Raw genomic sequence first — 12,834 nt, 5'->3', positions numbered from 1 at the left:
ATAGGTAGGAAACAAAAAGGTGAAATGTGTAGTTGGAAATGTAGGTTGGGGCCAAATGAGGTCTCGGTAAAATTAAAAAAAAAAAAAAACAAGCACAAATATATCAAAAGTATTTCAAATAAAAGCTACTAAAATATATGTTTTATTTGTTAAATAGCTGTATGTGTTGGATTTTCTTGGAAAGGCTTAATTTGAGATATTTTTTGTTTCCATAAGTTTACTTGCATTTCTTAGACTACTTAGCCCTACCTTTTAATGAAATCATAGTTATTTTCCCAAAGTGATATAATTAGACTAAGTTCTGAGATTCTACATATGACCTTCTTTTGTTCTCTTTATATTGAAAACCCTTGTCTCAAAATATGTGAGCTTCTTTTTTCCCCCTGAGTGATGTGAGCTTCTTTTGTGCATGAATTCAAGGATATTAGTTTCTCATCATTTTCTCCATAACCAGTATCTACTCATTAATTTTCCCATAGCCCCAAGCACTTCCTTATTTCTCAGGTTATAGATGATAGGATTGAGCATGGGGTTGACTACCCATAGAGAAGGGTAACCAGTTTGTCTGAAGTCAATGTCTTTGGACTTCAGCTTCATGTACATGAAGAGGACTGTCCCATAAGATATAGTCACCACTGTTATGCAGAAAAGGCCTTTTTTCTTCCTTCAGCTGAAGTAATTTTTGGTACAGTATAGATGATGAAAATATGGGAAACAGAAATTAGAAGGAATGGAGCAAATGAAAATATTACATTGCCCAACATTATTATACTATTTTTCAAGAAAACACTTGTTCAGGCCAGCCTTATTAAAGTTAGTATTTCACACAAAATGATTAATGACATTTCTTCCATGAAGGAACACTCTTAATGAGAGTACATTTTCTGTCATTCCATTGAAAAAGCCTAATCTCCAGGAGACAGCTGCCATCTAAACACAAACTGCCTTGTTTATGATGATGGGCTATTTCAGAGATTTGCTGATGACCATGTAGAAGCCATATGCTATCACTGCCAGGAACACACACTCTGTGGACCCCATTACATGAAGAGATAGACATTTATATAATACAGCCTGTGAATGAGAGGTGTTTTTTTTTTTTATGGTAGCAAGTTTGTCAGCATAGAGGGGACAAAAGAGGATAAATACCAGATATCCACAATGACAAGGCATGTAGAGGCAGGCTTCTAGGAGGGTTATGATGACCAAGGTGCTGTTCTCCGGGAGGAGTGCCAGGTATAGCACTAACCAAATGACAAAAAAGAATTTTTTTCAGTTCCTTGGTACTCAGAATGTACTGAATTTCAGTTGTCCAATTGGTCCTTTCCATTTTCCTTTTTCATACCTGGAATAAGCCAGAAAAAGAAACAGCATATGAGTTAAATGGGTGGTCCCATATTATATAAAGTAAAAGATAAGTGGCGTAGGAGGTCCAACAACTATGTGAGCACCAGCTGGCATAGTGGTAACAGTAGTGAGAGCTCGTGAGATTCCTCTTCTGGCTCATAAAGCAGCTGACCCACATGGGTAACTTATTAAAAATGCAGGCTTCTGTGTTCTGTTTTCTGAGATTATAATGCACAAGTTCTGAGGCAGGGAAGAGTGATTTGCATTTTAACAAACATCTGCTATTTCTGATGCAATCAATCCATAAACTCCACTTTAAAAATCAATATTTTAGAGAGAGCATGCTTTATTTTTCTCAACAAAGATTTACTTATTTGATTTTACACTATGACATTCACTAACAATATCATTTGTTTAGAGTTTTATAGTTAACAAACATGTTCACACATATTACCTATTTTATTATCACTATAATTCGCTGAGGAAAATGAAATCCAGAGAGAAGAAATTTACATAAAATCGTGAGTAAATAAGCTGCTATTCAAGTCTGCTTTTTCTGATTTTAAATCTCATATATTTTTTAGCTACACTTTATTGTCATCCAAAAATTCTGTAAGTAGCTAAAGGGTGGGAATCAGACACCTTTTTAAAAATAATGCTCTCCAGATGATTTTTGTATGCAAATAAGGAGGAAAGCCACTGATCTAGTGGTGTCTCACAAACTTTAGGCCATATGTGAACCACCTGGGGAATCTTTGAAGAATATAGATTCTGATTCAGTTGGGTTGAAGTGGCTCCTGAGATCTACACTTACTAACATGTTACTGGGTGATGCCGATGCTGCTTTCTACAGAACACATGAGTCACAAGGCCTCTTAGATCGCTTCTCTCTAAAACCTTGGAGAACACCATTGGTGCTTCAGTTGTGTGTACAATTGTAACTGGATAGTAGGCAGTGTGAAACTGAACATTCTGATGAGACTTGGAGGTGAGAGTTCTGTATAAAACAGTTTCATGTTCTTTAGATTGTAGATGTACAAGCAACTAAATTGCATATAGGCTGTCGATCTGAAAGTTATTTATCTTGCAGTTGTTGAATTTGCAGTTAGGGCCAATATTTTTTTAAAGAAAGAACTTTGGGTGAGCTAAAGCATCTGGGTTGTGTGCCAAAGAGCATGGAACTTCTTCAATTTGAAAAAAATATTAGAGAGTAAATATTAGTAAATGACCTTCCTGTTTATAGTAAATGAATCACAGAATGTCCTTTTCAAAACAGCTCTGCATGTTTTTAACCAGAGTTGCAAAATATTTCCCTAGATAAATAAATTAATTGATCCAATGGATGAGTTACTACTTAGTATTTTCAAACAACGGCTGTGGAGATGGTATAGGATTTGCCTTGTGATTGTCATTTGACAGTAAGTTATGTTGCTCTCTAAGGAAACAATGATCATACCATGTAGTCAATTTAGAAGGAAGTTTACAATCCTATTGGCTATTGGAAAGAGGACCCTTATCCAATGTAAGCTGCACCAAACTATGCAAGTTTACAAAGAGAACATGAGGAGGTGGCTAGGCCAAGATACACTCCTGTTTAAGAATGAAATTTGAATTACTGCAGAAGCATTATCAACCTACTTTTAGTCTGCCAGTAAAACTCTGATAGAGGCTTTGAACAAGCGTTAGTAATCTGGAGTCTATACTGAAGCCGTTTTAGGGAAGATATGGATCCGATCAAATGCCATTTCTTCCCTTCTAAGTTCTTCAAAATGTTTATCCCTATTTGGAAATTATTTTCAGAAAATAATTCTTTTATGCTGAGACTAAGGTGGTATATTTGGTATTCTAACAGCCCCAAAATTGTTGCTGCCAAGAGATTTTCTTATAATCATTCCTACAGAAAGCCACTCATCTCTTTTGATGCTTTAAAAAAATAACAAATTGGGGCACCTGGGTGGCTCAGTCGTTAAGCGTCTGCCTTCGGCCCGGGTCATGATCCCAGGGTCCTGGGATTGAGCCCCGCATCGGGCTCCTCGCTCTGCGGGAAGCCTGCTTCTCCCTCTCCCACTCCCCCTGCTTGTGTTCCCTCTCTTGCTGTATCTATCTCTGTCAAATGAATAAATAAAATCTTTAAAAAAAATAACAAATTGAGTGGAGGTAATTATATTTCTCTTGCAATGCTAGAGTAGCTCCTTTAAGAAGTAACTGATAGATTCCAAATATTCCATTCTTCAAAAGAGTACTGTCTCGAATACATTTGTGTTTGAAATGCTTCCTGCATTTTTTATTACTTCTTTATAAGACGAGGCCCAGAATCTGTGTAAAGGAAAGAAAAAAATTAAGATTACTGATAGTACCTGTAAATTTCTATTTATTGCCCATAGGATTTGGGATTTTAGATAATATTGCCATCATTGCCTGCTACCTTTTAAAAAAGTTTTTACTTAAATCCCAGTTAGTTAACATAGTGTCATATTAGTTTCAGGTGTACAATATAGTGATTGAACACTTCCAAACAACACCCAGCGCTCATCACAAGTGCACTCCTTAATCCTCATCACCAATTTAACTCCTTTCCCACCTGCCTCCACTCTTGTAACCATCAGTTTCTTCTCTATAGTTAAGAGTTTGTTTCTTGGTTTACCTCTCTCTCTCTTTTTTTTTTTACCCATCATTCATTTGTTTTGTTTCCTAAATTCCACATATGAGTGAAATCATATGGCATTTGTCTTTATCCAACTGACTTATTTCACTTAGCATAATACTCTCAAGCTCTATTCATGTTGTTGCAAATGGCAAGATTTCATTCTTTTGATGGCTTAGTAATGTTCCATTGTATATACAAACCACATCTTCTTTATCCATTCATCCATCAATGGACACTTGGGCTGTTTCCATAATTTGGCTATTGTAGACAATGCTGTTTTAAACATTGGGGTGCATGTATCCTTTTGAATTCATATTTTTGTATTCTTTGGGTAAATACCTAGTAGTGCAATTGCTGGATCATAGGGTAGTTCTATTTTTAACATTATGAGGAATCTCCATACTGTTTTCCACATTGGCTGCAGCAGTTTGTATTCCCACTAACAGTGTAAGAGGGTTCCCCTTTCTCTGCATCCTTGCCAACACCTGTTGTTTCTTGTGTTGTTGATTTTAGCCATTTTGGTGTGAGGTGATATCTCATTGCAGTTTTGATTTGTATTTCCCTAATGATGAGTGATGTTGAGCATCTTTTCATGTGTCTGTTAGCCATCTGGATGTCTTCTTTGGAAAAATATCTATTTGTGTCTTCTGCCCATTTCTTAACTGGATTATTGGTGTTTTGGGTATTGAGTTTGATAAGTTCTTTGTATATTTTGGATACTAACCCTTTATCAGATATGTCATTTGCAAATATCTTCTTCCATTCCGTAGGTTGCCTTTTAGTTTTATTGATTGTTTCCTTCACTGTGCAGAAGCTTTTTATTTTGATGTAGTCCCAATAGTTTATTTTTGCTTTTGTTTCCCTTGCCTCAGGAGACATATCTGGAAAGAAGTTGCTACAGCTGATGTCAAAGAGGTTTCTGCCTATGTTCTTCTCTAGGAATTTGATAGTTTCCTGTCTCACATTTAGGTCTTTCATCCATTTTGAATTTATTTTTGTGTAGGGTGTAAGAAAGTGGTCCAGTTTCATTCTTTTGCATGTTGCTGTCCAGTTTTCCCAACACCATTGGTTAAAGAGACTGTCTTTTTCCCATTTCATATTCTTTTCTGCTTTGAAAGATTGACCATATAGTTGTGGGTGCATTTTTGGGTTTTCTATTCTGTTCTATTGATCTTTGTATCTGTTTTTGTGCCAGTACCATGCTGCCTTGATGGTTACAGCTTTGTAATATAACTTGAAGTCTGGAACTGTGATGCCTCCAGCTTTGCTTTTTTCTTTTTCAAGGTTGATTTGGCTATTTGAGGTCTTTTGTGGTTCCATACAAATTTTAGTATTGTTTGTTCTAGCTCTGTGAAAAATGCTGTTGTTATTTTGATAGGGATTGTATTAAATTTGTAGATTGCTTTAGGTAGCATATACATTTTAACAATATTTGTTCTTCCAATTCATGAGCATGAATGTTTTTCCATTTCTTTGTGTCATCTTCAGTTTCTTTCATCAGTGTTTTATAGTTTTCAGAATACAGGTCTTTTGCCTCTTTGGTTAGGTTTATTCCTAGGTATCTTACTGTTTTTGGTGCAATTGTAGATGGGATTGATTCCTTAAATTCTCTTTCTGCTGCTTCATTATTGGTGTATAGAAATGCAACAGATTTCTGTACATTGATTTTGTATTCTGCGAGTTTACTGAATTTGTATATTAGTTTTAGTGGTTTCTTGGTGGAGTCTTTTGGTTTCTATATAGAATATCATGTCATCTGCAAGCAGTAGAAGTTTTATTTCTTTCTTGCCAATTTGGATGCCTTTTATTTCTTTTTCATTTCATTTCTTCTTTTTTTTTTTTTTTTTGGTCTGATTCTGTGGCTGGAGCTTCCAGTACTATGTTAAATAACAGTGGTGAGAGTGGATATCCTTGTCTTGTTCCTGACCATAGAGGAAAAATTCTCAGTTTTTCCCCATTTGAGGATGATATTAGCTGTGGGTTTTTCATGGCCTTTCTTATGTTGAAGTATGTTCCCTCTAAACCTACTTTGTTGAGGGTTTTTATCATGAATGGATGCTGTACTTTGTCAAATGCTTTTTCTGCATCTATTGAAATGATCATATGGTTCTATCCTTTCTTTTATTAATGTAATTATTTTGCAAATATTGAACTACATTGCATCTCAGGAATAAATCCCACTTGATTGTGGTGAACGATTTTTTAATGTATTGTTGGATTTGGTTTGCAAGCATTTTTATTGAGAATTTTTGAATCCATGTTCTTCAGGGATATTGTCCTGTGGTTCTGTTTTTTTAGTGGAATGTTTATCTCATTTTTGTATCAGGGTAATCCTGGCCTCATAGAATGAATTTGGAAGTTTTCCTTCCTTTTCTATTTTTTTGGAATAGTTTAAGAAGAATAGGTATTACGTCTTCTTTAAATGTCTGGTAGTGTGATACCTGGGTGGCTCAATCAGTTAAGCATCCAACTCTTGATTTCGGCTCTGGTCATGATCTCAGGGTTGTGGGATTGAGCCCTGCATCAGGCACTGTGCTCAGTGGGGAGTCTGCTTGGGATTCTCCCTCTCCATCTCCTTCTACCTCTCCCTCTGCTCTATCTCTCTAAAATAAATAAATAAAACCTTTTTTTTTTTTAATTTTTACATTCAGGTAGACAACATACTGTACATCACTAGTTTTTGATGTAGTGTTCAACGATTCATTAGTTGTGTATAACATCCAGTACTCATCACAACATGTGCCTTTCTTAATACCCATCACCCGGTTACCCCTTCCCCCCACTCCTTCTGTAACCCTCAGTTTGTTTCCTGGAGTCCAGAGCCTCTCATGGTTAGTCTCCCTCTCTGATTTCTTCCCATTCAGTTTTTCCTCCTTTCCCCTATGGCCCTATGTGCTATTCCTTATGTTCCACATATGAATGAAACCATGTGATAACTATGTTTCTCTACTTGACTTATTTCACTTAGCATAATCCTCTCCAGTTCCATCTATGTTGATGCAAATGGTAGGTATCCATCCTTTCTGATGGCTGAGTAATATTCTATTGTATATTTGAACCACATCTTCTTTATCCATTCATCTGTTGAAGGACATCTTTGCTCCAAATCTTAAAAAAATGGTAGAATTCTTGGGAGTTTTTTGATTACTGATTGAATTTCTATGCTGGTTATTAGTCTGTTCAAGTTTTTTATTTCTTCTGTTTCAGTTTTGGTAGTTTATATGTTTCTAGAAATTTATCCATTTCTCCCAGGTTGTCCAATTTATTGGCATATAGTTTTTCATAATATTCTCTTATAATTGTTTGTATTTCTGCAGTGTTGGTTATTTCTACTCTCTCATTTGTGATTTCATTTATTTGGATCCTTTCTCTTTTCTTTTTGGTAAGTCTGGTTAGAGGTTTATCAATCTTACTAATTTTTTCAAAGAACCAGCACCTGGTTTCATTGTTCTGTTCTATTGTTTTTTGTTTGTTTGTTTTCTATATCATTTATTTCTGCTCTAATATTTATTATTTCCTTCCTTCTGCTGGCTTTATTTTTGTTTGTTGTCCTTTTCCAGCTCCTTTAGGTGTAAGGTTAGGTTGTTTATTTGAGATTTTTCTTGTTTCTTGAAATAGGCCTGTATTACTATATACTTCCCTCTGAGGATGGCTTTTGCTGCATCTCAAAGGCTTGGGACTATTGTGTTTTCATTTTCATTTGTTTCCATGTTTGTTTGTTTTTTTTATTCTTTGATTTCTTGATTCACCCATTCATTGATCAGTAGCATGTTGTTTAACCTCCATGTATTTGTGGTCTTTTCAATTTTTTTCTTGTGGTTGAGTTCTAGTTTCATAGCATTGTAGTCAGAAAAGGTACATGGTATGACTTCAGTTTTTTTTTAATTTGTTGAGGCCTGTTTTGTGACCTAATATGTGATCTATTCTGGAGAATGTTCTATGTGCACTTGAAAAGAATGTGTATTCTGCTATTTCAGGATGGAATGTTCTGAATATATCTGTTAAGTCCATCTGGTCCATTGTGTCATTCAAATCCATTGTTTCCTTGTTTATTTTCTGTTTGGATGATCTATCTATTGATGTAAATGGGGTTTTAAAGTTCCTACTATTATTGTGTTATTATCAATTAATTCCTTTGTGTTTGCTATTAATTGTTTTATATATTTGGGTGCTCCCATGTTGGGTGCATAAATATTTATAATTGTTATATATTCTTTTTGGATTATCCCCTTTATGACTATATAATGCCTTTTTTTTGTCTCCTTTTGCAGTGTTTGTCTTAAAGCCTAGTTTTTCCGATATATGTATTGCTACTCCAGCTTTCTTTTGACATATATTTCAGTGATAAATGTTTCTCCACCCCCTCTCTTTCAATCTGCAAGTATCTGTAGATCTAAAATGAGTCTCTTGGCAGCATTATAGATGGATCTTGTTTTTTATCCATTTTGACACCCTATGTCTTTTGATGGATGTGTTTAGTCCATTTACTTTCAAAGTGATTATTGTTAGATATGGATTTATTGCCATTTTATTACTTGTTTTATCATTGTTTCTGGAGATTTTCTCTGATCCTTTCTTGCCTTTGCCACTTTTGGTCTCTCCTTTGTACTCAGAGCCTCCTTTAATGTTTCTTGCAGGGATGATTTAGTGGTCATGAACTCCTTTAGTTTTTGTTTGGGAAACTCCAGGTCTCCTTCTGTTCTGAATAATAGCCTTTCTGGATAAAGCATTCTCTCCAGATGTTCTCCATTCAACACTTTGAATATATCATGCCACTCTCTTCTGGCTTGCCAAGTTTCTGTTGAGAAATCTCCAGCTAGCTTTATGGGTTTTCCCTTGTAAGTTAAGGATTTCTTTTGTCTTGCTGCTTTTTTTCTTTATCAGTCTATTTTGCAAATTTAATTATAATATGTCTTGGTATTGGCCTGCTTTTGTTGATTTTGATGGGAGTTTTCTGTGCCTCCTGAATCTGGATGTCTGTTTCCTTTCCCAGATTAGGGGAATTTTCTGTTGTTATTTCTTGAAATAACTTTCTGTCCCCTTTTCTCTCTCTTCTATTCTGAGACTCCTATAATATGAATTTTATTCCGTTTGATGGGGTCACTAAGTTCCTTAAGTCTTTTCTCCTGTTGCATAATTCTTCTTTCTCTCTTCCATTCAGTTTTATTATATTCTGTTATTTTATTTCTATATCATTAATTCATTCTTCTCCTGCTTCTAGCTACCGTTCATTGCACCAAGCCTGCTTACAGTCTCATTGATTGCATTCTTCATCTCTGGTTGATTTTTTTTTTAACTCTTTTATCTCTGTGGTAAGGGTCTCTCTGATGTCTTCTTTCCTCAAGCCCAGTGAGTATCCTTATGATTGTTGCTTTAAATTCCCCACCAGGCATGTTACTTATATCTGTTTTGCTTAGAATGCTGGCTGCAGCCTTATCTTGTTCTTTCATTTGGGAGAAATACCTCCACCTTGGCATTTTGCTTTTTTCTCTATGTTAGAAAAGCCAGTGATGTCTCCTTCTCCTGAAAGTAATGGCCTTATGAAGAACAGGTCATGTAGTGCCTAGGACCTGACACTTCAGGAAGTGTTTCCAGTGGGTGTTGCATGCACTCTACTGTTGTGTTTTGGCTGCTCTATCCTTCAGGCCAGTAATCTGCAGAAGTTCTCCTTGCCTACTGTGGGTAGTGTTTGGCTCTTGGCTTGAATGTGGTGAGTTTTAATTAAGTGTGCTCTTGTCTGCTTGTGATATGAGACCTAACACCACCTCCACCAGAACTGAGGCCTTGCAGGACTCTCTAGTGGGGAGATGTGGTATAGGCAGGGTTTGTGCTGGCCTTTTGGGGGAGAGGCCCACCATGCTGGACTGAGGCAAGTGACTTAGAAGGGCAGTCCTGCCAGAGGTCAGGGGGCTTGGTGTAAGTAAGTTAGGCAGCCAGTGTCAGTGCTGCACTGCTTCCCGCATGTGGCTCTGTGTTAATGGTGAGGGGCAAGGGAGGTGCCAGCCAGCTCCTTTGTTCCCAGAGAGGTGTTTCTGTGACTGCTCTATCTCAGGGACATGCTCCTAGAAGAGGAGCTAATAATCTCCCCACTGTGTGCCCCAGATGTTCTTCATATCATTGCTTCCATGCCATCTGCCCCTGGACTATTTGCCTGCCTTCTCTGCAGGACCAGTGCAGTGCCATTAGGGCTCTAGCCCTGCCAAACCCACTGACCTTTAAAACTCTAGGCTTTAAGCCCCACTAGTTGCAAGAACTCACAAAATTCAGCCTCTCTAGTTTTCCCAGCTGATGGCTTTGGGGAAATGTTTTCTTTGTACATTTCCCTGTGTACTCCTCTTTCTCTCACCCTTCTCCATGACCAAGACTCCCACTCTTCTGCAGCATCCCTGATCCTTTTTCTCCTCTAAGCCACATCTTTGCACTTCTTACCTTCTTCAAGGTGTCCTCTTCTTTCCCTTTAGTTGTGGAGTTTTTTCTGTCAGTCTTCAGGTTGATTCTGGGGGTATTTAGGATGATTTGATAATTATCTAGTTGTGTTTATGGGACGAGACAAGCCCAGCATCTTCCTGTTCCAGTGCCGTCTTCCTACCTGCTACGTTTTGAAGTAGTTTTTCATACTTGTCTATTTTGATGGAGGGGAATTATGAAATCATCATAGTACATCATTTGGTGGACTATTTTACTACTATTGAATAATGTTTTTAAAGAATTTCTATTAATACAAAAATACTTATGTTGAAATGGTAACATTAAAGAAAAACAAAAACTAGTCTTTAGCATTGTTTGCAAAGCCAAAACCTAACCAGGAAAACTTATGTGTGATAGATGCTGGAAAGATACATTTAAAAAATTAACCATGGTATTTTTTCTGAATTGTCCAAGTTTCTCAAATAAATATAGATACACATGGAAAACAGAAAATGTAATTTTAAAAATGGAAAAAATTGAGATAGGTGCCTAATTATGTTTGAAAGGCTAATTTATAGTAAAAAAATGTAAAATCTCAATTTAAATAATTTAAGCAATGTCTTTAGGTCTGGAGATTACACATTGAGGCTGAGTTGCACTGCATGCCCATTAGGATATTTTGTACATCCTAGGTGATGACAGAAAAGATAATTATAGTTAAACAAATTTTTTTTCTTTGGTGGGGAGCTCTTTAATGAGCCATTTGATTTTATAAAATTATGACCCATGTCCCAGCTTTAATGATAGGTTAAAAAAAAGTAACTAAAACTTTTCTGTCAAAAAATGTAAAAGAATAATTTTATTTTCTTGTCACATTGTTCTGATATGACTTACTTAGGTGCTTCACTTAAGTAATGTTGGATATAGGATTTTGAGGATCCCTTAGGATCTGAGAAGAAGGGAAAAAATGGGTAGAGAACTCTGTTTTTGAGAAGGAAGCTCAGTCACATGTTGACAGACCAGGACCTAAGAAGATGTACAGGAAGCTGGCTGCAGCTGTATGGTCAGATCAATGAACTTCAGAAACAATGATATTGGATATCCAGTTTTAACTTGTTTCTGTTCAGTGCTATGGTTTTTTTCCTACTGTTCTTAGACCTGTAGTCAAAGTCTGTTTTACCTGGGTTAGTGGTTTCGTGGTAAACAAATTATATTCATTATTTGGGTGAAGCAGTTCAAGGAAAGGAGAACATACCCTTCAGAAGTAGAAGTTGGCTGAGAGTACCTAGTATTTTATACATATATTCATCATTACCTCCTGTTTGTATTAGATAGGTGGTAATTTTATGTCAATTCACGTGGGTGATAAGTATATCTATTCTTTTAAAAAAATATTTATTTATTTGAGAGAGTGAGAGAAAGTAAGACTGGTGTGTGTGCATGGGCGCGCGCGAGCGCGTGCACACACACACACACACACGGGGGTGGGGCTTGACCCCAGGACCTGAGCTGAAACTAAGAGATCATGACTTGAACTATAACTAAGAGTCAGAGGCTCAATTGACTGAGCCACCCAGGTGCCCCTGTTTAGGTGAATTCTTTGGAGATGCTTACAGTATGGAGTGGGATTGAGCTACAAATTAGGTTATAGAGTTGCAATAAGAAAACTGAATAGCTCAATGGCTTCTAGGTTTTCATTGAATGGTTGCAAAATTTCTGAATTTGTTGTGGATATCAAAATGCCACTCATATTCACATAAGTACAAGTAAATTCTGATTTTCAGCTTCAATAATTTTTAGATTATTTTGTACAATAAAACACTTTTTCTCTTCACTCACTAATTAAATAAGAATTAAATGACTTAATATATATAAAATTCTTATAACAATGCCTGGAAATTTATAAGTTTTTACTCTTACTATTAATAACCAAGAGCTAATGTAGCTAAATGAGGTGTTTCTACTATATTATCAATAAGACATGGTAGGATGAACAAAGGTATGGACAAAGCCACTGGAATATATTTGGATTAAGGATTTCAGCAGTATATGATAATACAGAATGGGTTAAGACATATCCTGATTGGTTATTTGAAACACAGAATGGATCTAATATAATTAAGTCTGTAGGGGATTATTCTTGAAGTTTTCAAAAGTTTTGAACGTCTTTCCCCTGAAGCAATTTAAAGCTATGGCTTAGAAAAGTGCATAAGTCCCTTAGAGCAAGAAATATTTAAATTGCCTTCCTGAGCGCAGAGAAAATTCTTTAGAGAAATTCCTGGGTCTTCACAATAGGGCAATGTTTCCACCTGGGCTTGAAGGGCAAATGAAATCTTCCATATTCTCAGATACTTATTTTTATCATACTTTTTAAAAAATATTTATTTTTTTTTTCTGAGGAGGTGACATTCGGCTTATCGTTTTTTTTTTTT

General features: G+C 36.1%; 1 pseudogene; it reads right to left on the bottom strand.

Annotated features, from left to right (window-relative positions):
- Positions 1 to 435: 435 nt before the first annotated feature.
- LOC115941996 (olfactory receptor 2K2-like) overlaps positions 436 to 12,834 on the bottom strand; it is a 16,160-nt pseudogene continuing 3,761 nt past the window's right edge.

Source organism: Leptonychotes weddellii, chromosome 14 (genome assembly GCF_054177405.1).
Source record: "Leptonychotes weddellii isolate Sample4059 chromosome 14, ASM5417740v2, whole genome shotgun sequence".
Classification (NCBI taxonomy): Eukaryota; Metazoa; Chordata; class Mammalia; order Carnivora; family Phocidae; genus Leptonychotes; species Leptonychotes weddellii.
This window is presented reverse-complemented; position numbering and strand designations above follow the sequence as displayed.